Below are 25656 nucleotides of genomic sequence, written 5' to 3'. Positions count from 1 at the left end.
GAAAGAAAGAAAGAAAGAAAGAAAGAAAGAAAGAAAGAAAGAAAGAAAGAAAGAAAGAAAGAAAGAAAGAAAGAAAGAAAGAAAGAAAGAAAGGGAGGGAAGGAAAAAGAGACATGGAGAGGAAGGGAGGATGGAGAGAGAGAGAGAGAGGGGGAGATTATTCAAATAGAAACAAGGCCAGCCTCAGCTAATCTCTGTTACAACAGAGCCCAGAAAATGGAGCTCCGCTTTCTCTGCCTCTCAAAGCCCTGGACTAACAATGGACAGACAGGGATGAAATCAAATTTGCACCCCCCACACAACAACCCCCACTTATTTATCCACAAGCACACAAGACACACACACCCCAACTCGCCTCTCATTCCTTCCCTCCCCTTTCCATCCCTCCATCTCTCCTGCGTCCACTCTCCCTCCCCCACCTAGTTAACTTCATTGGTGAGGGAGGAAGAATGCTGAGGGTGCAGACTCAGGAGAACCAGCATGAATTAGAATCTGAAGTGCACTTTGTTTTGGTCCTCTCCTGCCAAATTAAATTACGTAATCAATTAATATAAGCACAATGGAGAACAGATTAAGTCTAAATTTAAAACAGCTCTAAACTCCCCTAACCCCAGTGTAATGATGTGTTTTTCTAATGGCCGTGTGATGGAACCATGCCAAACACACTGTATGCTATAAAATATCCTCACATGCAAAGACACAAATTCAAAACATCTATCTGTGCATTCATCAGAACTCAGCAAGAGTAGCCGCAGTGGGTTAGCCTTTTCAAGAGCAAGAGCCCCCATTGTTTATTTTTTGTTCCCTTTTCTCTCTTTTGGACTTGGTTAGCATGTGCATATATTAGAGCAGATCAAACTGCTTTGATAATTCAGCTGGAAACACAATTAAACAAATTAAACAAGATAACCTCAGTCAGTATGTGAGGAGGGGTGGTGCTGTGTGTGTGCGTGTGTGTGTGTGTGTGTGTGTGTGTGTGTGTGTGTGTGTGCGTGCGTGTGTAAATTCAAATCCAATTTTATTTGTCACATGCTTCGTAAATGAGAACTTGTTCTCAACTTGCTTACCTGGTTAAATAAAGGTGAAATAAAAATAAAAAGAACAGTGAAATGTTTACTTACAGGCCCTTCCTAACAAAGCAGAGAGAAAAAAAGAGAAATAATAGAGAAATAAAAACACGAGGAATAAATACACAATGGGTGTGTGTATGCATCCATGTAAAGCATCCTTGCCAGCATGTGTTTGTATATGTAGACTGCTCTGCTGATCTACTGAAGTATTCATGGAGATGTGGACGTCTGGAGGACATATCAGGGCCAGAGGTGCTGAGGGCCTGTTCATTAAGAGGGCCTGTTCATTAACTCTCAGGTGTCAGATACACACGTCATGGATGAGGTAGCACTGCAGTAGAACAGGCCTCAGGTACACACACAAGCAAACACGGATATGTGTACGCACGCACACATGCACAAACACACACACACACTCGTTCACACACACGCACGCACATACACACACACACACACACATTGAGCAGCTTCTCTACTTGGGGTCATCAAGGCACATATCCAGATCAGGTATATTCAGTAACACGTTTATCTAGACCTGTTATACAATTATAGCAAACAATGTGTGGATCATTGTCTTTCATCAGCGTCGCCACTTCGCGGTTTACATAAGCAGGATTTAATAATAGAACAAGCACAGTTACGCTCTCTGACTGTTCTCCTCTGCTCCCATATGGGTAGGAGAGACAATAATAAGCAGGTTTGTGATACTATTTTCATAATGAGAGAAAGAAGGGGAGAGAGAGAGAGAGGGTGGGGGAGAAAGAGAGAGAGGGGGGAGAGAGAGAGAGAGAGAGAGAGAGAGAGAGAGAGAGAGAGAGAGAGAGAGAGAGAGAGAGAGAGAGAGAGAGAGAGAGAGAGAGATTGAAAGAGAGAGAGAGAGAGAGAGAGAGAGAGAGACGCACATTCCCTTGCCACATCTGCCATTCACCCCACTGTAGTTGCTAGTGTCTTGGCCTCTTCTGTGTTCTCGGATGCTGTGTTGTCTCGGGAGTTTGAAGCTTGTGCATTTAATTTGGCATCAACAGCATGGATCAAAAGAACAGCGCTCATGGCTTTGTTTCAGATTTGCTCATGAGAAGGAGCTTGTTGCAGTTCAAACAGGAGCAAATATCCCATTACAGGTTATGTCCGTACACTCAGTGCAAACAAGCACTGTTTTCTGTGTGTGTGTGTGTGTGTGTGTGTGTGTGTGTGTGTGTGTGTGTGTGTGTGTGAGTGTGTCTCTGCCTGGCCTGAGAGACCCCAAAACTGTGAAAAAACAAACCGAGAACCAGAGAGAGGAACAGCCAGATGAGGAGGAAATGGCTGAACCCCTGAGAACAGCCAGTCTCCATCAGAACCCTGGGCAGCTGGGTCTCCCCATTGGCACTGTTTAGGGACTGAACCAAAATAGTCATAACACACCCAATACATTTAGACCCGAGGAGGGGTAGTCGCACAAAACAGATGCTGTAACTTCAGTGTTACAAATGCCCTCTCTAGTGATAAGGTTAGGGTTGGTAAGTGAGAAATCAACCTTCTAAATAGGTGAATATACGATTCACATGGTAAAGCTGTGACAAATCCCAAATCCATTTGATCACTGGTACACAAATGATAGGGTTTCAGCTGGGGACAAACAAAGCTCAACTGAGAAGACACGTTTAGCTGGGTAGGTTTCAACTTCAGTCAAAGATCCAGAGAGAAAGAGAGAGAGAAAGAGAAAGAGAAACAGAGATTAGAGGAGACAGAGAGGAGAAAGAGAGAGGAGAGAAAGAGAGAGAGAGTAGAGGAGACAGAGGAGAAAAGGGAGAGGAAAGAATGAGAGAGAGAGAGTAGAGGAGACAGAGAGGAGAAAGAAATGAGTGAGGAGAGAGAGAGAGCAGCGAGAACCTCAAGCACTGTGTTAGCAGTCAGATCACATCCAGCTTGGAAGCACATTCATTAAGAGAATCACCAGGCAGAATAATGTGAACCAGGAAGAGGCAATTATTAGTAACCACTGATTTAAACTCATGTGGACCGAACAACAAACACCCCAATGCTCTAGAAAGTGCTGTCTCACATACTCTTCACAGAGCAGGTGTCAAGTTCCAGAGAGTGTTAAACAAAATAGTGTGGATGTGAAATGAATGCATTAATTTGTTGTCAGCGAGGCAGCCTATCACATAGTATTTTCTTAATGAAAATTAAACCAATGCAATTCCCTTGCGCATATTCATTCGATCCTCCTTGAAAATCAATTCTAAACCTCAAGGATGGTAAGATTTGATTTAATTGAGTCCAGACATAAAACTAATTTCTCAAACCTGTTGAACCCTTCTAAAAGAACAGGTTCAAGAGAGCTAGCCATCCTGAATGGGAAATTACTAAAGAAGATCAGAGGATAGTCATGGAGTCTTTTCAGTGTTCTATACTCGAGCGGTATACTCAAACAAGCATGTGTTCTATACTCATGACGACACACATGCTTGACCGCAGCCTGTGTGTGTGTGTTTGTGTGTGTGTGTGTGACTGTTTGGCGATATTTGTTTGTTGAGTTATGCCTCTCTCTCTTTGGGGATATGGTCCTCTGAGGCAGCTGAAGCCTATTCTAGTGGAGAGCAGAGCCAGTGGAGGCACTGCCAAAGCCAGAGCCATCCATCAACACTGGACATGTTCTCCATATTCAAACACATGAATTACAGCACACACCTCCCACAAGGTCCAGCACCAGCAGAGCACAACAGAGGAGTGGGGGGATGAGAGGAGAGAAGCAGGGATACAGTATTAGGAACGAAAAAATATACAAATGTGAAAGCTTACTTTTAATCACACAATGAAATACGGACAGGAAGAGATTACGGTGAGAGAGAGAGAGAGGGACTAACAGAATCAGGTAGTTTAGTAAAACTAACGGGAAATGATAGATTGAGAGATGTGTGGGAGAAAAATGCTTTCCATCATCTCTGACTCTAGCAGAGGTTGGAGTCTAAAGGAAGGGGGTTGTTGGAATCTGATTGATCATAGATGTGTGTCAAGTCATGACAATATTGTTGGGCTGCCGTCCTCTAGGAATGATTAGCCCAGAAGAGCTTAATATAGACAAGGAGAAAATGAGAGAAGAGAGAGAGAGAAAGAGAGAAAGAGAGAGAGAGAGAGAAAGAGAGAGAGAGGAGAGAGAAAGAAAAGAGGGTCAGAGGAGGGTGTTCAGCTCCACAGAGACACTTTACCTCTCCACGTCAGACCATGAACGCAGGCATTTAGCAATCTGTCTCCTAATTAATCATGCACTCTAATCAATCAGAGCTGCTGGATCTGTGTGTGTGGGTGGGTGGGTGGGTGTATGAGTCTGTGTAAGTCTGGCATGTGTTCATGTGTCTGTTCAAGTGTGTTTGTGTGTTCACGTGTGTATGTGTTCATGTGTATTTGTGTGTGTGTGTGTGTGTATGTGTGTGTGCATGTGTAGGCCTGGGGCCAAAGCTTGATGCAGACTGTAAGAGGGGTCCAGTAAGTGTTCACTTCTGGACAAACTTGTTTCTCTGACTATGAGGTTGTGATAAAAAATAAATAATCTGCCTTCTAAACGTTCGACCTGGTTATTTGACCTGGTTTGCTCCTGCTTCCAGGAATACATTATGGAAACACGTGTTGATGAGAGAAAAAAAGTGCTCATCTGTTCCAATTCCAAGACTTGAGGCATTACTATTAGGCCACATAAGTGAGACCAGCGTCATTTAGTCCACTGTGATCTTGTTCACTATAGGAGTCAGAGAAGAGCTAGCAAAGCTAACAATGGCATGTCTTTTTCCTTGATTCCTGTCCAGGTGTGAAATCCTCAGGATGAATGGCTGTAGAATTCTTCACTTTGATAATGATCTCTACAGTAGTGATATTAACGTGACGGGAGACTGATTGACTCCACCGCCACCAGGCCCAGCAATCATGTCTGCAGCCATCCTGGCTAATTGTGACACGGTAGCAGTGTTCTGTTCAGCAGGGCTAGCAGGGTTAGCTTAGCGGCCAAATTATCAGCAACAACTATACAATCTCCAGCTAGGTGGCTAACAAAAGCACTGATGCGCTCGCTTTCCAGATGAGCTGCTATTCTTTCCCCCAACCTCAGTGCTGTTTGTGCAGGGCGGCGGCAGCCTTCTTTAAATCTTTCCCATCACCTGTGGGACGGCAGTGCCAAAATCAGCCAAGACATTGTTGCTCCCTGGAATGGCTGTCTGATTGAAGGCACGCAGGGGAGCAGATTCGGTGTGGCGCGAGTGGGGAAGTGTGGGGGCCGGGGATAAACAGTTCTCTAAACCAATTACTGAGCATAGAGCATGCAGAGCACATTGAGATTAGTCAGACAGAAGAAAACGGAATCAGGAGAAGTAAATAAAGATGGGAGAGAAAGAGATTCACTGTGTGTTTCTGTGTGACAGAGAGGGGGAGATTTTAACAGAGAAAGAGTGAGGGAGTTGTGTTGGTGTGTGAGCGCTAATGCTTGTGTCTACCGTGTGTGCATGTTTGTGTGTGTGTGTGTGTGTGTGTGTGTGTGTGTGTGTGTGTGTGTGTGTGTGTGTGTGTGTGTGTGTGTGTGTGTGTGTGTGTGTGTGTGTGTGTGTGTGTGTGTGTGTGTGTGTGAGAGAGAGAGCGTGTGACAGAGAAATAAATAGTGTGTGTGTTCGTGTGTGTCAGACAGATATGGAAACAGAAACAGAGAAACTAAAGAAGCCTCATGTTGGGCCCAACAGTACAGGCCTACATATTACCCCACAGTCTCTCTGAGAAAGACTCAAACCCTATTCTCCATCCTCAGTATCTCTGTGTTCCTCTCTGTCTCCATACAACTACTCCATCTTCAACTTGTCTGCCCCCATAGAACTGATTCGTATCCCTGCCTGCCCCCACAGATCTCTGCTCCATCCTCAGTACAGATGTAGGATCTTAATTTGAGCCAGTTTGCTCATAGTGTCTGTCTGCCCACATAGAACTCTGCACCATCCTCAGTGTATACCTGCCTGCTCCCACATTACTCTACAGGAGCCTAACATGGACTCACCCTGAGGTGGCAGGCTAACTTACCCTGTACACCCCCTGCAACTAAGAGCCAGAGTTTTCTGCGCTATCAGGAGGTCTTTGAAAGCAGAGCCTGTCGTCTAGCTGCAACAGCACATTCCGCCCACTCAATTTGAAAAAGATAGTGCATTATTAGCTAATGTACTTGGGTAATAAGGTAAAGCATTTGGAAACAATCCTCATCGGATGAAGTTGAATGGCAGCCAAAGGGAAGGTATGGTTCTATGGGGATGCAATGGCTTGAGACAGGAGACTTGCCTTAGACCTCCCTGTCAAGTCAGCACAGGTCAGTAGGCAGCTGGGTTTACTTTAACTTGGCGTCTGAATTCACTACCCAGTCTCACAGGAGACTCACTGCTAGAGCCAAAATACATGGAAAGAACCTGTCCAGATGCTGAACCACCAATAAAATAAAGTTAAAGTGAATGACAAAGTTTCTGTTATTATTATGTTCAAACTTCTTAAATATACTAAGACATGCACGGAATCCACAGAGCCAGGGACAAAATATGTCTTAATTCACTTCCACAGTTTAGCCTTAGAATTATTGCATGTAAAACCAAGGAAGTGGGACAACCATTATTAGCATGCTCCAAATTGCATGACTAAATGAACTATCCCTTCAAACAGGCTCTAAAATCTGACCCGACCAGATTTTTGATGTTACAGGAAATAGAACCAAAATGGCTGATGCAGCATTATAAAGATGTGTCCTCATGCTCCCCTATAGAGAGCACTATATCTCCCTTATACCTGAGGATCTACAGTATGTTCCCTCACATGGACTGGAACCTCTGTTGTCACTTTATTGGTCAATGAGACAGAACATGGCTTTGGGGAGAAAAAAACTCCCTCCCGCCCAGTCAACCATTAAAGTCAATTTGCATTTTTGACACTTATGGATGGACTTTCCACGCTTTCTGCATAATTTATATGACTTGTACGGCTCATTTACGGATTGATAGCTGCCATTCCTAACGAAGTAAAATAAATGCCTCTTCAACACGTCTAAGTCAGCGTGCTGGATCAGACGCTATGGCTAACACTCCACAGAGACACTCTCATTCTTCATTAAAACCTCATTTGTCGTTGTGTAGGCAGTGGCTCTCAGCAATTTTTTCTCCCACTTTTTTTGTGCGTCATTTCGTTCTGTACAGGAAACACAATTGTCCGTTAAGGTTCATCTCCTGAATCTGAGGAGTGAAATCAAACAGACAAGGAGCTTATCCCAATTAGCTAACAGTGCCTGTGAGAGCATGGGGCGACTGTGGAGTGGACAGGTCTTGGTCCGTAGCAGCTGAAATATCAGCGTGAATCATGGGAAGTAGTCTTATTAGATATAATAATGCTTGAACCAAATCAGCGCAGCCTCTCTGACAGTGTGCTATGATACTAGTTTGTCCTTGAACACTTCCTCAGGGCCATCATTCAACAAAACCTATCCTCAATGACCTCATTGGAATGGGCCTCAGCTCCACAGAAAGGACGGGCTTCTCTGAGTACATTTTGTTGAGACTAAATCCCCCTATTGTTAAGACGGTTACCCCCCACCCCCTACCTCTAAGGGACACCTTACATTGATATGACCCCTTTTAACCAGAGACTCTCTTTTCAATTCAAAAGCTGAAAAAAAGAAATAGCACAGCAGATTTGTGCCTTGGAGCGTAGTGTAGAGAAGTCATTGTGATGACCAGGCTGTGATTGGGCCTTTCTGGAATAAAAGGAAACACCTCGAGATGAAGCTAATGGATGCAGAAGGACTCCATGTCTCTTTCATGCTCCCATCAGTGTTATGCTAATGCTAAACACACCGGTAGGGGAGGGAGGGGAGAGGGGGTGGGAGTGAGGGATATGGGGTGGGGGGAGGGGAGACGGGGTGGGAGTGAGAGGAGAGGGGGATGAGGGGGGATGAGGGGAGAGGGGTGGGAGTGAGGGGAGAAGGGGTGGGGGAGGGGAGATGGGGTGGGAGTCAGGGGAGAGGGGGATGAGGGGGATGAGGGGGGTGAGGGGAGAGGGGGTGGGATTGAGGGGAGAGGGGGTGGGGGGGGATAGCACTACACGCCAGTAACTGAGGGGTCCTACCTGTTCCATCAAAGGATCCTTTTAACCTGGCCGCAACACCCTGCAAACACACAGTTCCTCAGGGAGGGGATACCCTGTCTGATGCTGCAGCCTAAAAACAACTCTGGTTGGATTACATTTTAAATGGATGGATGCACCACCTGGTCTTTGCGTTTTTCTGTCCCTTTATTTGCATCGCTTTGTTCAGACATTGTGAGACAAATAGATACATGTTTTTCTACAATGCAATGCATGTCCACAGGGATTTCAACTATATAAATCTTTTCATTTCAAGCAGAGGTGGCATAAAAACATAATGCAGAGACTACAAGCTTTGTAACTGCTTTTCAGGAAGACAAAAACATAAATCAAAGTAAAACAGTGAACAGTGCATAACCTCCCTAGTCTAACACACACCCACACACACACAGACACGAAGTAAACACACACACACACACACACACACACACACACACACACACACACACACACACACACACACACACACACACACACACACACACAGAGAGAGAGACACAAAGAAACACCCACCCACCCACACAGAGACATAGAGAAACACACTAACACACACACAAAGAGAGACACAGAGAGCGACACAGAGACACAGATAAACTCCCACCCACACAGAGACACAGAGAAACACACTAACACATACACACACACACACACACACACACACACATACACGTACACATACACATACACTTACACACAGTCAGCTCTGCAGTCCCATAGCAAAGGCAAACCTTCCAGTTCATGAATATGCCAATGAGATGCATCTGGGTCATTCATATGACACAGGCGTGACATGGGAGGCCGATTAGTACTTTTACACCATACATGGATCAACCCTCCTAGATTTTCCCTTTAACATACGTTCCTGAAGGCCTATACCTGGCAGGAATATCAAGCACGCATTTATGTAGACTCTGTAATCAATATGAACCACATGAAGTATAGTGAGTGGTATAATATGGTTGCTAACGGGATGTGTACAAAACAGTGAAGTTTATATATCTAACTGGCTATCTTCACTTCATCTAACATTTTACATTTTATAGATATAACCATCCATATACATATGTGCATGGATGAGGTGTTATTCTGTATTGCTGCATTACCAGAGGATGATGGTACGTACTGTATGTGGCCAGACCTTTGCGATTGCGTGAGTGTTGTTCTGTTTTGTGGCAGACGGGCCTGTCACAGCCAAACGTTGTGCCCCACAGGGCGAAGAGTCTGGCGTAGGCTGCAGGAGGTGTGCCATGGGGTAACACACACAAACACACACACACACAGCGAGATTGAGAGAGAAATGGAGTCACAATACCCTCCAATAACCTGCTGCCACTCCAAGTGACCAATCAGACTATTATTATTATTTTTAAATCATGCTGGCATGGTAGATCTGGGCATGGGTGACTGTGGATGAGAGGAAAGGTGAGAGGATAGGGTAATATGTACAGGATAGGGGATAGGATAGGGTAAAATGTACATGATAGGGTAAAGGATAGGGTAATATGTACATGATAGGGGATAGGATAGGCACACATAACACCACTCTATCTGTGTACATTAAAGATCCAATCTCTAATTACAAATACATTGGATTATGTCAACTGTGAAGGTGTAATTCTGGTCAGGCACATGGAAGATTAGACACTATTTATGTAGCACCATATTGGATGGCTTCTATATAAAAACAATAGCTGCAATATACTCTATCTCAAGGAGCTGTTTTCACTTTCCACCATGTCGTTCCTTCTCTCTGTCATCCATGTTGTCTGGGAGTGAGTTGGCAGTCTCTGTCACAGGGCCCTGACCTTACCAGGCAGACACACTAGTACCTCATTAGAGTCCCCGGAGACACGCAGGATTACATCAAGTTCAAGTCTCTTCCTGTCAGATCAAAACTCCCCTCAGAGGGCAAATCCAGTCCACACACAGGTGGCTGAATGACTGACACATCAAGGACAGAGACAAGGAGAAAGAGGGAGAGAGAACGAGTGAAGGATAGAGAGTGAGAGAGAGAGAGAGAGAGAGAGAGAGAGAGAGAGAGAGAGAGAGAGAGAGAGAGAGAGAGAGAGAGAGAGAGAGAGAGAGAGAGAGAGAGAGAGAGAGAGAACACAAAGATCTGCCCCACATCTCAGGATAATAAAGAGTAGATTGAGAGAGAGTGAGAGAAAGTGATACATAGTGACTGAGGTAGAGGTGAAGAAGACACGGACGTTGTGTACTGTGCTGTACTCTAGTATTAACTAACTGATTGGCAGGCCAGGCTCTTCCTGCTGAGCAGAGTGGAACGGTGCTAGCTGTGTGCTAGCTGCACTAGTGTTTGGGTCCTGCCAGGCTGATTGGGTCTGGGAGTTAAAGAGAGGCTCAGGGAGACAGATGGAGAAGCCCGTCCCAGCTGTCCAGATCCCAGACGCTCATCCTACACCCCTGGGTCTACAGAAGGCCCAAGTCTGGGGGGAGACAAACACACAGGGAGGGAGGGAGGGGATATGGCAGCCATTATATGACTCTCCTTAGTGTTTTTAACCCTTGAACCTTTGTTGAATTAGGCATGTTATTACAAAAATCTGCACATTCCATGGGTCCCCAAGACTGGAATTGAAGGACACTGCCTCATTGAGATGTACGAAAACTCATCAATCATGAGACACCTCAGTGCAGGTAATACACATATCTAGCGAAAAGCAGGACAAAACACTGATCTATAACCTCAAAGATACCCATACGAGAGACTGATCCCAGCTGTGTCTGCATTGTAGCACACATCTCAACAGGACCTGAGAATAAAAATGCTCAAAATGGAGTCCGAGTACATGATCACATCAAAGAAAACATGATCATTTCCATTATCAAATCTGATGACATGATATACTATGAATATGGGGTGATTATATTAAGCTCTGTAATCACGTTAGTGAGTTTTCTGTAGCCACTGATTAATCTAGATGTGAGGTAATAGACGTGGGAGTTTGAGTCATCAGCGATGCAGGCTTCTCTCTCTCTCCCTCCCTCTTTTTTCTCTTTCTCTCTCTCTTTCTCTTTCTCTCTCTCTCCTCTACTCTCTGCAAGGCACTTTCATCTGCATAGTCATAGATGTAATAGCAATCCATGATTATGCTACAACTTTACACCACAAAGCAGAGGTTATTGTTTGCAAGGAATGACACTCATAAATGTAGCCTAAAATGTAACATACAACGCCTTTGATTCTAACTTATGAGCCGTCGAACGGAGCATTTTGAATTTAACCTTAGATTCTATAATGAGGCACCTTGACTTTGCCCAAAGGTAAGAGGCAACAGTAAAAGAGCTTCCAGACACAGTAAATCTGAAACAATTCAAACACCTGGCTGACAGTTACATTTTCAGTGCATGCGGTCGGCTCAACCACCGTTGCCCTATTTTCTCAGCCAACGGTGATGAATAATGATGTCTCCAGACAACCCATGAAAGGAGAAACTCTCTGAGGTTAATGCATACACACAGGTGAAATATTATGCCTGTCCTCATACTGAGTGTTGGCTTCAACCATCAGCATTCTCCCTCTAGGCTGGGCTACAGTATGCCTTTCAAAGGAACTGCAGAGGAGAGGACTGCAGCACCCAGAGAAGAAAAGCACAATCTCTCCCCAGTAACAGGTCACCCTGCCATACCAGCAGCAGGGCACCACTTCACTCAAAGTCCTTCCATCTCAATCTTCTACTAATCTGTCAAAACACCACTTGTTGACAGGGGATACAGACTTGTGTGTGTCTGTACGTGCGCACGTGTATGTGCATGTGTGTGCTATGACACTGTATTTTCCAGAGCACATAGGCCCAGTCACCATGACTGATTTAGTCATTATTATAGCTTGAAAGGCTCTGCACAGGCTCTTTGTGAGGGGAAATTGCATTAATGAACTCAGATAAGAACAATTAACTCCAGAAGTCTCCCTTTTTCTGCATTTCCAAATAACCTATTACATGCAGATTACTCCTGCTCCCATTATTAACATTTCTCTCTCTCTCTGTTTATCCCTCCCTACTCTGTCTCTTTCTTTTGATCCTTTTTCTCAGTGAAGGGATCTATAGTCTCACCTTCATTAGGAGAAGGCCTGAGAGTGGGAGAGAGAAGGTGAAAGACAGCATGTCACCCTCTCTCAGTCCATTTAACCTTTTCATATAGCAGCAGAAATTAATGTGGCGACCTGGGCCACTATCACTTTCAGCAGACGCTGCCACGCTGTGCTGGAGGCAAGAGGATTGGCTTCTCTGGAGACACGTGTGTCGGTGGTGTGTTGCTTTGTGTGTGTGTGTGTGTGTGTGTGTGCCTGCGTGCGTGTGCTTTCCTTCACCCAGGCTGTCACGTCAGCACAACCTTACCTCAGGGGCCGCCACTCTCTCGATTCTGCACCTTGTACATTCATGCATGGTGTAAGGGGGAAGGTGGGGGGTTTGGGGGGGGGGGGGGCTAACTCATTACTCGGCAAGACTGACAAGGTGGGTGAGGTAAGGCTAGTGGTGACTGCCTAACGTGGCAACTTGAATTCTAGGTCACTACTTTTAGTTGAGTTTTGGGGAGGGAGAGTGTGGGGAGAGGGGAGAGAGGAAAAGGGACATTGTTGAGTCACAGCACAACAGCAATATTTCAGCTTGTTTTTGTTTAAAGCCATTACCCACAGCTGCTACGGGCTAGACTACTTGACCACCACTACTGAGTAGACTACTTGACCACCACTATGGAGTAGACTACTTGACCACCACTATGGAGTAGACTACTTGACCACCACTATGGAGTAGACTACTTGACCACCACTATGGAGTAGACTACTTGACCACCACTATGGAGTAGACTACTTGACCACCACTATGGAGTAGACTACTTGACCACCACTATGGAGTAGACTACTGGACCACCACTGCCAACCCCTAAAAGGTATACACACACTACAGCTGCTGTCACCCAAACCTCACATGCCCCTACCCCTCCTCTAGTACAATTGGCTGTAGAGGAGAGGACAGTAATAGGAGCAGTGCATGCCGGCATCCAGTGTGACAGAATGGAGCTTTTATGACATCTCTCAGTTGATTCCCTCAGATTGATGGGGAGAGAGGAGCAGCCATTGATTAATCCATCGACTAGAGGAATGTAGTGCTGCCTTCCTCCAGATCTGCTGTCCTTTCCCCGGATGGCACATTCAGAGAGACAAGCTAGAGACGATGACTAATGAGCGAGCTCACTACAGCCGCTGTGTGCGTGTGTGTGTTAATGGCTGTGTCTGTGGGCTGTGTGTGTGTCCAGAGCGCGTGATACATGAGTATGTGCCTGCCTGCTTGCATTTCTGTGTGTATGTGTGCAGGATGTCTGTATGTGTCTGTCGACTTAGTTTATTTAGGAAGCCAGTGCGTTAGTCCAGAGCTGGCTGACGTCTTCAGTCTCGACATGATTGAAATAGTAACTCTGATCCTTAACAGGAATCTAGATCAATGTCAGCAGTGCCTGAACCCAAAATCAGAAAACTCTTTGAAGACTGGACTGAGTACCCTAACTACCAAAAACATGAATGAAAACACATTGCTGTTCCTAATTACTCTAGTAGTAGGCTATTGCACAGGGTTGCTAATGGTGTTCAGAACTACAATAAACATCCATGCCTGTGTAGATCATAATTGGGTCATTGTAGTGCTACAGAATTAGCTTGAGCTGACAAAACAATAATAACCACAAATAAAACAAAATCCACAAAAAAGGTCCACTCTAAGCTAAGCCATTCTACAGCCAAAAATGACTCAACATCTCATCCACAGATAAACCACTATGAAGAGAAATTGGTTGAAAATAATGTGCATGAATAGCTCACAATCCCAACATCCTGTGTAGGACTTCTGTATGTTAGTTTGAGTGTCAGCTTCCTGCAGAGGTCAAAATACATATTTATAAGGTCAATTGTTTTGGCGTGACTCAACTAGGGCTTTGGCGGTCATGAAATTTTGTCAGCCGGTTATTGTCATGCAAATAACTGCCGGTCTCATTGTAATTTAATGTAAATTAACATAAACACTTTTAGCATCCACTTCCACACATAGCCTACAAGCCAATGATGCGGACCTTTGGAACATCTATATTTCAAAAAGCCTAATAAATCCATTTAACATAGCCTACACCATCACAATAAATACATTATTTATTTTAGGCAGGTCTAAAGAAACATTATTATCTGAAGAAAATGTATCCTATTTCAGAATCCTATTTCATATTCTGAGTCTTCCTTATTTTAGGCCCTGATCTGGCTATGCCATATGGCTGTGGGCTACACTAGTTCATTTAGTAGACAAGATTTGCTTATAATTCCCATGGCATTATTTTATATTATTTTATAGTAAGAAGAATACAATTGACCATAGCTGAATAAAATAGAAAGGATATTTTTCCCAATTGATTTCTGAGGGAGTGCGCACGAGGCTATTCTGTGTTGAGTGGTTCACAAAGTGATAATTTGAAACAGGTCCTCCTATATGCTTAATTTAGAGTTATTTATGCAACTTTAGTTGTGATACAAACCTTAGGCTATGTGTTTTCATTTCTAATACATTCTAAGGCTGCATGATGCAACTAATGATAATTAGAAAAAATGTGCATGAAAGGCTTGCGCTCTGCTCTGTTTCTTGCAAAGGCTGCACACACTTCATCAGACTCTCATTCACAATTTGACAAGCTTGATAATATTCTCACCCATCTGACTATTCTCAGTGTAATCTTTACATATAGCCTACTAATATATGTGTGGAATAATTTTTTATTTAGAATGGCCCACAAAAAAAAAACATGTAATCAGTAAGCTGCACTCGAATGGAGGAGGCGCTTCCCGCGGTTATGTTTTTAATATGCCAGGTAGGCTACAATTGTCACGCCCTGGCTCTGGGGACTCTTATATGTTGTGTTATTTTCTATGTTTTGTTCTAGTTCGTGTATTTATATGTTGGCCAGGGTTGTTCCCAATCAGAGACAGCTTATTCTCGTTGTCTCTGATTGGGGACATACTTAGGCAGCCTGTTTGGCACTGTTTATTGTGGGATCTTGTTCCGTAAGGTTTGTTTTGGTGTATTAACCTAGGACTTCACGTATCGTTTGTGGTGCGCGTCGTCAGCCCGGTCCGGCCCGTTCCTGCTCCCCGCACCAAGCCAGTGGTGCGCGTCGTCAGTCCGGCACAGTCCCGGTGCCTGGTCCGGCACCGGTCAGCTGCTCCACACCGGAGCCAGAGTAATCCGCTCCACCGATGTCCAGTCCAGCTCCGGCCAGCGGGGCCGGACCAGACCAGGGGCGCTACGGGGGGGTAGAGAGAGAGTGGTGGTCACGCCCGTAGCCGGATCCGCCTCCGAGGCGGAATGCCCACCCGGCCCCTACCCTCTTGTGTTTGGTTGGCGCGGTCGCAGTCCGCGCCTTTGGGGGGGGGGGGGTACTGTCACGCCCTGGCTCTGGGGACTCTTATATGTTGAGCCAGGGTGTGGATTGTCTATGTGTTATTTTCTATGTTTTTTTCTAGTTCGTGTATTTCTATGTTGGCCAGGGTGGTTCCCAATCAGAGACAGCTGATTCTCGTTGTCTCTGATTGGGGACCATACTTAGGCAGCCTGTTTGGCACTGTTTATTGTGGGATCTTGTTCCGTAAGGTTTGTTTTGGTGTATTAACCTAGGACTTCACGTATCGTTTGTTGTTTTGTTCATGTTGTGTACGTAAATAAAGATGTACGCTTACCACGCTGTGCCTTGGTCCGCATCCTATAACGATCGTGACAACAATGGTTGTACAGCGGATTAATATGCGTAATTTTAAGAATTTAGCAATAAATATAGCAGCATGAGAAAGCTGGGATCATCTTTTAAATAGTGGCCAGTCAAAACTCTGTTTTCACACACGATTGCACAATGACTTGGCTTATAAGAACACGTTTCACTGGGCTCTGTAGGCTATGGCCTCTCCAACCCTGTTACAGGGGTCATAGGCCTATAGACTACGCTTAGAGTTATTTGGCCACTTTAGTTGTGACACAAACCTTATCAAAACATTATTCACAAGTGATAATATTGTCACCCATCAGACTATTCTCAATGTATTCTTGTCTTTACATATACTAAACAATATATGTGTGAAATGAGTTTTGATTTAGAATGGGCCATTATCATGCACTTGTCGGAACAGGGGAAAAAAAGACATGATCAGTATGCACTTCAATAGAGAATGGAGGACATTTTTCCCGCGGTTCATTTTCATGCCAACCATTTAGGCTACTCCGGTTGTAAAGCGAAGCATGTGCTTAATATTAGGAAAGTTGAGAAATAAATATAGTAAGGCTAGCCTATAGACAGCTGACGGGATATTCCTCTTTTTAATAGAGGCCATCAAAACTCTGTTTTCTCACGTAAATGCATGGCATAGCCTATGGAAATGTTGCGCAACACGGGCTTATAGGAACACTTACTTCATTCCATGCATCAACCAGCTATGAGGAGCTGGCTCTTGCTGCGCAACAGGTGTTCCTTTTTAGCTCAAATTCTGAATGCCAGGGCACTCATTAAGTGTTTGATTTGATTTTCGATGCATTTGCATTGTTGACAGAGCGATCAGTGGGACAATAGAGCGTTGAGTACCAGGCCATTAGCGACTGGCCGTAAGCAAGTTTGGTAGGCTACTAATGACCATCAGCGGCTTCAGAGCGCAGTTTTGAAGAAGCCTAGTTACTTTGACTCAATGTTCACGTGGAATTTGACTGTGGTCATGACTCCTGACTGCTGGTGTGGTGGTCACCGTAACAGCCCTAGACTCAACCACCGCCTACATCAGCGTCTAGGCGTGGGAAGTCATCAAGGGACTGACCTCATGTAACAAACCACCAATCATCTGAGATGATGCATCCAGTTAGAGCTTATACTGTATACTCACAACACTGCAGCACTGCCTTGTCCTGAAAACATATCTGCCTTCTCTCACTCTCTCTTGCCTTTATCGACAGCACCCCCCGATCTGAGCAGAGTCACAGTCTGAAGAAATAAGCAACATTTCAAAGGAGGATGTGGGAAAAGGAATGGGCATATGCTCTGTCGCTTCACGAGGGGCTGACACCTCATTGCAATGCTACCCTTTTCTGGCTGACAAGTTAATTAATTTTCTGACAGGCACAATTTTCAACGGATAACTGAGACCGCAAATAGGGGAGGAATTGGACATGAAACATACGTCTGCGGAGGCGACAATGTTATCAACTGAAATCTGGCTTGATGATAGCAGCAGCAGGACGTTTCCCTCGGTCCTCAGTACCCACATTGCACCTGTTCTGAGACCACTGCACCACACTGCTGGGGATGCCTGAGACACACTGGGGATTCTGCTGTTGTCACCAGCACATAATAGAATAAACAAACACATAGGTGAACACAACTCTAGGAGATTATGGGAAGTTGTCATTGTATCATTGTCGTTTTACAGAGCATGGACCTATAACTATGACAAAGGCACTACATGCTGAAATGTTGACCATATTTCTGCAATATTAACAAACAACAATCCAAGTGTACAATATGACTGCTCTTTACTTTCAAATATATATTTTTTCCTGTACAACCATGAGCTACCCTTGGCTGGTATGGAGTACAGTGGCTTGCGAAAGTATTCACCCACCTTTTTCCTATTTTGTTGCCTTACAACCAGGAATTCAAATGGATTTTTTGGGGGTTTGCATAATTTGATTTACACAACATGCCTACCATTTTGAAGATGCAAAATATTTTTTATTGTGAAACAAACAAGAAATAAGACAAAAAATACAGAAAACTTGAGCGTGCATAACTATTCACCCCCCATAGTCAATACTTTGTAGAGCCACCTTTTGCAGCAATTACAGCTGCAAGTCTCTTGGGGTATGTCTCTATAAGCTTGGCACATCTAGCCACTGGGATTTTTGCCCATTCTTCAAGGCAAAACTGCTCCAGCGCCTTCAACTTGGATGGATTCCGCTGGTGTACAGCAATCTTTAAGTCATAACACAGATTCTCAATTGGATTGACGTCTGGGCTTTGACTAGGCCATTCCAAGACATTTAAATGTTTCCCCTTAAACCACTCCAGTGTTGCTTTAGCAGTATGCTTAGGGTCATTGTCCTGCTGGAAGGTGAACCTCTGTCCCAGTCTCAAATCTCTGGAAGACTGAAACAGGTTTCCCTCAAGAATTTCCCTGTATTTAGCGCCATGCATCATTCCTTCAATTCTGACTAGTTTCCCAGTCCCTGCCGATAAAAAACATCCCCACAGCATGATGCTGCCACCACCATGCTTCACTGTGGGGATGCTGTTCTCGGGGTGATAAGAGGTGTTGGGTTTGCGCCAGACATAGCGTTTTCCTTGATGGGCAAAAAGCTCAATTTTGGTCTTATCTGACAAGAGTACCTTCTTCCATATTTTTGGGGAGTCTCCCACATGCCTTTTGGCGAACACCAAACGTGTTTGCTTATTTTTTTCTTCAAGCAATGGCTTTTTTTCTGGCCACTCTTCGGTAAAGCCCAGCTCTGTGGAGTGTACGGCTTAAAGTGGTCCTATGGACAGATACTCCAATCTCCGCTGTGGAGCATTGCAGCTCCTTCAGGGTTATCTTTGGTCTCTTTGTTGCCTTTCTGATTAATGCCATCCTTGCCTGGTCCGTGAGTTTTGGTGGGCGGCCCTCTCTTGGCAGGTTTGTTGTGGTGCCATAGTCTTTCCATGTTTTAATAATGGATTGAATGGTGCTCCGTGGGATGTTCAAAGTTTCGTATATTTATGTATAACCCAACCCTGATCTGTACTTCTCCACAACTTTGTCCCTGACCTGTTTGGAGAGCTCCTTGGTCTTCATGGTGCCACTTGCTTGGTGGTGCCCCTTGCTTAGTGGTGTTGCAGACGCTGGGGCCTTTCAGAACAGGTGTATATATACTGAGATCATGTGACAGATCATTTGACACTTAGTTAAATAAAGTCCACCTGTGTGCAATCTAATTATTTGACTTCTGAAGGTAATTGGTTGCACTAGATCTTATTTATGGGCTTCATTGCAAAGGGGGTGAATACATATGCACGCACCACTTTTCCGTTATTTTTATGTTGTTGAGTTTTTCATTTCACTTCACCAATTTGGAATATTTTGTGTATGTCCATTACATGAAATCCAAATAAAAATCAATTTAAATTACAGGTTGTAATGCAACAAAATAGGAAAAACGCTAAGGGAGATGAATACTTTTGCAACCCCTCCAGCCCCAGACTGATGCCTTTCTGTCACCTCTATAGAAAGGAAAGCTCTGGAGGGAAGTGGACCTTCGAGAAGTGCTCAACACGCAGAAGGGCTAGGCTCCTCGTAAGCATTAATCACTCTGCATCACGCCTAAACAAACAAATGTCATTTTGGGGATGCGTAGGGTGGATTTATCATGCTAAAACCCTTGACAGGGGAAGAACATAAAATGAGCAGTCTAATTTGTCTCCCCAAGGCAAAATGCTTTCTCAAATAGGGTGAAAGATATTCACTCCCTCACTCACCTGAGGGAATAGGGGGCTACTTTAATCAGGTGACAGAAAGTTGCGATCAATTCTACAACAGTAGAATGGCAACTGTAACCTCGGTTGCAACTGAAGCTTTAACATTACTACTGCTATTACTTCTACTGTGCTGTATTATTAATGACTGACTACTACTATTACTGCTAAATGGCATATACTTCCAACACTGATATGAAAGATAGATACTGCATTCGTCAATCTAAAACCAAGTCATAATATTCTCTGTGCATTCACCACGCCTTACTACCTGTATCGCCTACAATTACCTAAATATATCCATGATTCGATGTATCTGTATTATAGTAGAAGATATGGTAAACATGATGGGAAAATACTATTCGATAGTAGCCTGCATGGAGTATAGTCTTTTCCAGCATATACTGTGCCTTCAGAAAGTATACATATCCCTTAACTTATTCCACATTTTGTTGTGTTACAGCCTGAATTCAAAAATTGATTAAATAGTTTTTATTTCTCACCCATCTACACACAATATCCCATAATGACAAAGTGAAAACATGTTTCTAGAAAGTTTGACAAATGTATTGAAAACTAAATACTGAAAAAACGAATTTACATAAGTATTCACATATCTGAATCAATCAATACATGTTAGAATCACCTTTGGCAGCGATTAGAGCTGTTGGTCTTCATGGGTAAGTCTCTAAGATCTGTGCACACCTGGATTGTGCAATATTTGCACATTATTCTTTATTTTTTTGGTTGTCAGGCTCTGTCAAGTTTGTTGTTGATCATTGCTAGACAGCCATTTTCAAGTCTTGCCATAGATTTTCAAGCCAACTTAAGTCAAAACTGTAACTAGGCCACTCAGGAAAATTCAATATTGTCTTGGTAAGCAACTCCAGTGTATATTTGGCCTTGTATTTTAGGTTATTGTCCTGCTGAAAAGTGAATTTGTATCCCAGTGTCTGTTGGAAAGCAGACTGAACCAGGTTTTTCTCTAGGATTTTTCCTCTGCTTAGCTCCATTCCATTTATTTTTATCCTAAAAATCGCCTGAGTCCTTGCCGCTGACAAGCATATTCACAACATGATGCAGCCACCACCATGCTTGAAAATATGAAGAGTGGTACTCAGTGATGTGTTGTGTTGGATTTGACCCAAGCATAACACTTTGTATTCAGGACATAAAGTTAATTTCTTTGCCACATTTTTTGTAGTTTTACACTAATGCCTTATTGCAAACAGGATTAATGTTTTGGAATATTTGTATTCTGTACTGGCTTCCTTCTGTTCACTCTGTCAATTAGATTAGTATTGTGGAGTAACTACAATGTTGTTGATCCATCCTCAGTTTTCTCCTATCACAGTCATTAAACTCTGTAACTGTTTTAAAGTCACCATTGGACTCATGGTGAAGTCCCGGAGAGGTGTCCTTCCTCTCCGGCAACTGAGTTAAGAAGGGCACTTATATCTTTGTAGTGACTGGGTGTATTGTTACACCATCCAAAGTGTAATTAATAACTTCACCATGCTCGAATGGATATTCAATGTCTGCTTTTTTTTTTTTTTTTTTTACCTATCTACCAATAGGTGCCCTTCTTTACGAGGCATTGGAAAACCTCCCTGGTCTTTGTGGTTGAATCTGTGTTTGAAGTTTGCTGCTCGACTGAGGGAACTTACAGATAATTGTATATGTGGGATATAGAGATGAGGTAGTCATTCAAAAATCATGTTAAACACTATTATTGCACACAGAGTGAGTCCATGCAACTTATTATGTGACTTGTTAAGCACATTTGTACTCTTGAACTTAGTTAGGCTCACCATAACAAAGGGGTTGAATACTTATTGACTCAAGACATTTCAGCTTTTCATTTTTTATTTATTTGTAAACATTTCTAAAAACATAATTCCACTTTGACATTATGGGGTATTGTGTGTAGATCAGTGACACAACATCTCAATTTAATCCATTTTAAATGCAGGCTGTAAAACAACAAAATCTGGAAAAAGTCAAGGGGTGTGAATACTTTCTGAATGCACTGTACAGTACAATTTTCTTTGTTTTCAGTTAATAGGTGGTTGAAATTAGAAAACACAATTAGTTAAATTCACATGTATGAGAGTTGTATACGGTATAACAATTGCTTTAAGGATGCAGATATGATAAATCCTCATTTTGCAGGAGTCAAATTTAATCTAATGTTGATTATTGGCTAGATGCAAGGCCCTGTGTGTGCATGTTCTCTATGGTCTTCTGTCTTGCTGTCCCTCTGCGAGATCAAAGAGACCACTGTGTGAGAAGGAGGGTGCAGGGTTCAGTGTGTGTGTGTGTGTGTGTGTGTGTGTGTGTGTGTGTGTGTGTGTGTGTGTGTGTGTGTGTGTGTGTGTGTGTGTGTGTGTGTGTGTGTGTGTGTGTGTGTGTGTGTGTGTGTGTGTGTGTGTGTGTGTGTGTGTGTGTGTGTGTGTGTGTGTGTGTGTTTGTGTGTGAGTGAGTGTGTATTTCCATGTGCTCCTAGAGCCAAGAATGAATGAATGGGAAAGATGGATGAATTAATGAATGGAGAACCAATCCGTTTCAACCGATACACCATATCCCATACCATGCACACTGTACATCAGTGCATGGTGGTCAATTATTATAACTGGAATATAACCAAAACACCATTGGTTCATGTATGTGTGCTATATACCATACATTATGCTACGTTCGTTTCTAGTCAGCAGACTACATAGCGGCCTCAAGGCACAAGCGAAGCTTGTCATTTCAGCACCACGTTTATGAGGGACAGCTCCCTCAATGCCAGTACTGAGCATTTAAAACAGACACTACCCTCCATGTGTTGATGGAAATTAAAGTGCATTAGCTGCAGCCTTATAGTGTTCTTGCAAACATCATTCTCAAAGACATGGCAGTGCTCAAATGTTATGCTTTTCAGTCAATTGCACAGCAATGTGCTCTACACATAGCTGTTGGTGGGTCTACTGTACATATTATAATCGGCATAAAATATGAGACATTCTGAATGTTAATAGGCCTTTGGTAAGCAATTGGGATGCAACAGACTGCATCACCACTACTCAACAAGACGGAGTCAACAAGCCTCTCCACACATTTGGATCAGTTAGGCTATTTGTGGTATCAGCATCAGGCTCATGATAAAATAAAATAAAATGTGTATAGGTTAGTCGAATAAAGGCTGAATCGACAAGCATGTCCCCTAGCGCTCCACCACATACGCATGCACACGAACACACACACACACACACACACACACACACACCAAATGGTCCATTCATCACATCACACAAAAATATGCGTTTTTGTCAGATGAAGTCAGATGAAGCTTTCTGTGTAGGCTATGCCCTCGTTGAATTGGTTGTTATAGGAGTAATATAAAACGACAAAGTGAGATAGAGCAGCAAAGGAACGCTGATTTTAAATAGCCTACCACTACCAGATAACCAATATGCTTTAGCTACAACCGTAACTCAATGTGGGCAAGGTGTTGGTGCCATTTAGAAATCAATTCAACTAAACAAAATTAACACACATAACTTACTTGTCACCAAATATGCGGATGTTAGAAGGATAGCTGATTCAAACAACGACAGTTCCCTCTTCAGCTCCTTCCCTTCGAAAACTGCATCGAAAATACATCCGCAATTCTCAAGCAATTTGGCAGACTCCGTGGTGATACTTTCACACACCTTATCCGGTCCCCAGATCGTAAACGATGTAGAATTTAATCCATCAATTAATATCAATCGGTTGAGATTTAGGACTTGCACATTGATAATAGAGTCAAATTATTCATCACCAGATTCAATTTTTTCAAGAGGCAAATAATACAGAGGCACCGTTGAAACGAATGGTTCGATGCAGAGCGATACCCCGCTGTGAGGTTAACAAGGCACAATTATATATATGTTGCTGTCCGGTGCCATTTCGTGAATCAGGAGAAATCCGAGCTTTTCCCAGATCCAGCCGTTATATATATTTTTTTCAATAAAAACAAAACCAACCTCTTCAAATCCAGACCACTAAAGACACCGTCTCACGCAGCCGTGGACCCCCAGATTGATAACATCCTGAAACCTCATCTTAATCTACGGCTGAACATCCTCGACATATTGAGCAAAATTAAAGAGGTTGATAATTGTCATCTGGCTGTCACGCTTTTAGCTGGAACTTTTCTCACGCTTCCCCTTGCTACTCTGCAACCCCACTGGAATCTGATTAGATTTCAACTCACAACCCAGTGCGGATTTCAAGATTCTTATTCATCTTTCCCTCCGTATTGAATGTCGTTGGATGGGGTCCCGGAGTTGATGTAGCATATGAATTCGTCGGGTGGATTGGACGAAGAATGATACAGTCGTCAGGCTTATCTTTGTCTTCTGATAGATTGTTCCATCGATGTTCATAGGCGTCGGTATATTTGATGTAGGAACCTGCGGCGAGTCAGGGGGAAATTCCAGCAGGTTGTATAGCCTATAAATGCATTAAAGCCTCGTTTACAGGGTTAACAACGAAAAAACCCTTCCTTGGTCGCTGATTCTCAAATCTAAGGCTACTTTTTTAGTATCTTTCATAGGACACGCTAATATAACGCTATAATATTAGGCCTATTATAGTTCCAAAGGTTTCGTGTCCCGACTTCTCATCGCGTCTCGAGAGCCGTTTGATCACCAAGCTGCACCTGTCAGTTTCCCCCAACAGCAATCATCGCCTCCTCTCTCTGCGCTCTTGCTCTATGCGTATGTCAGACAGGACTCTCCAGTACCGCCAATCCACTGATATCTCACAAGAGGGAACGAATATCCACCTTGTGATGATCCTCTGTGCGCGCTCTTCGCCAACTCAAATTGCGCGTTGGGATGATGGGCAATAGCCCTGACCACAATTTACCAGGCTAAGAATACGTTTACATCCACCAATCTAGAACTTATACACGCAATGCATTTGTGCACTCTCACATAAATCAGATGATACCATGCATGCGCAAATTCGAAGGTCTAGACAATAGATAGTGGGCAGTGCGGGGAAGTAGTTTCTCCTCTGTTGCAGCGTGCCGACAGCCTCACACCCACACCGCACTGGCTTCCTCCCTCACTCAAAACAAGACCATTTGTATTCCGCCAGTCAGTGCCGAATAAATACTCCTTCTAGACTGGCTGAACACCTCTCCTTTGACGCGCATTCATGTGTTGCGTCTGCCTCTTTGTGGGTCCCGCTATATTTTCCCCACGCACCCTTTCTCACTTTTGATGGGTGAAATACAATTATCCAATTTCCTGCCATCATCTACCCACTGATTGGTCAATTGCATTATCACTTGATGTCATGAGGAGCGATGCGTCTGGGGGTAATATGGGTGCGCGTGTGTGTGCCCGCGTGCGTATAGGATTTAGGAATGTGTGTGTGTGTTAGAGAGAGAGAGAGAGAGGTGGGGAGACCTGTTTCTCTGCGGCTCCCTGCACCAGATGGGACACGACTGCCACCTACCGACCCCCCCCATTATGCACACAGACACAACTCAAGATCACACCCATTGTAGCCAACATTATTCAGCGTGAGTTTCAACAAAACTGACACACTCACATCGAGCAATTTCTGTAGCACCTGACCAGATACAATTAAATAGGCAGTCCATTTATGTTTGGCCTCAGTGCGCCTACTGTTCCATTCACATTGGGACGCGCAATTGCGACGTCACCAGAGCAGCGCAGATGGCATTATTAATGGTTCTCAAAATGTGACTGTTTGGAAACATTCAGTGAACGGGCGACTGAGGCACAGAATTATGAGAAGCACCAGCGTTTTTGTCTGGTTGAATGTAACCCGAAATTACGCACATCATCATCAGGCAGTGAAAGATGCGTGGTACTATCGCTAATTGCTGTGTCAAGGGTGATTTCTCAACACT

The 25656-nt window shown here is 43.8% G+C and overlaps 1 protein-coding gene across 1 annotated transcript in view; it reads right to left on the bottom strand.

Moving 5' to 3' along the window:
* The window catches only part of lrrc4ca (leucine rich repeat containing 4C, genome duplicate a), an 86254-nt gene extending 61248 nt beyond the window's left edge, over nucleotides 1-25006 (bottom strand). Inside the window, exon 1 of the mRNA XM_041837992.2 lies at nucleotides 23290-25006. The gene's annotated coding sequence lies outside the window, so the exon portion shown is untranslated. The remainder of the gene's footprint in view (nucleotides 1-23289) is intronic.
* Between the last annotated feature and the right edge of the window lie 650 nt (nucleotides 25007-25656).

Source organism: Coregonus clupeaformis, chromosome 19 (assembly GCF_020615455.1).
Source record: "Coregonus clupeaformis isolate EN_2021a chromosome 19, ASM2061545v1, whole genome shotgun sequence".
Lineage (NCBI taxonomy): Eukaryota > Metazoa > Chordata > Actinopteri > Salmoniformes > Salmonidae > Coregonus > Coregonus clupeaformis.
Note: the sequence above shows the minus strand (reverse complement) of the source record. Positions and strands in the feature narration are given on the sequence as shown.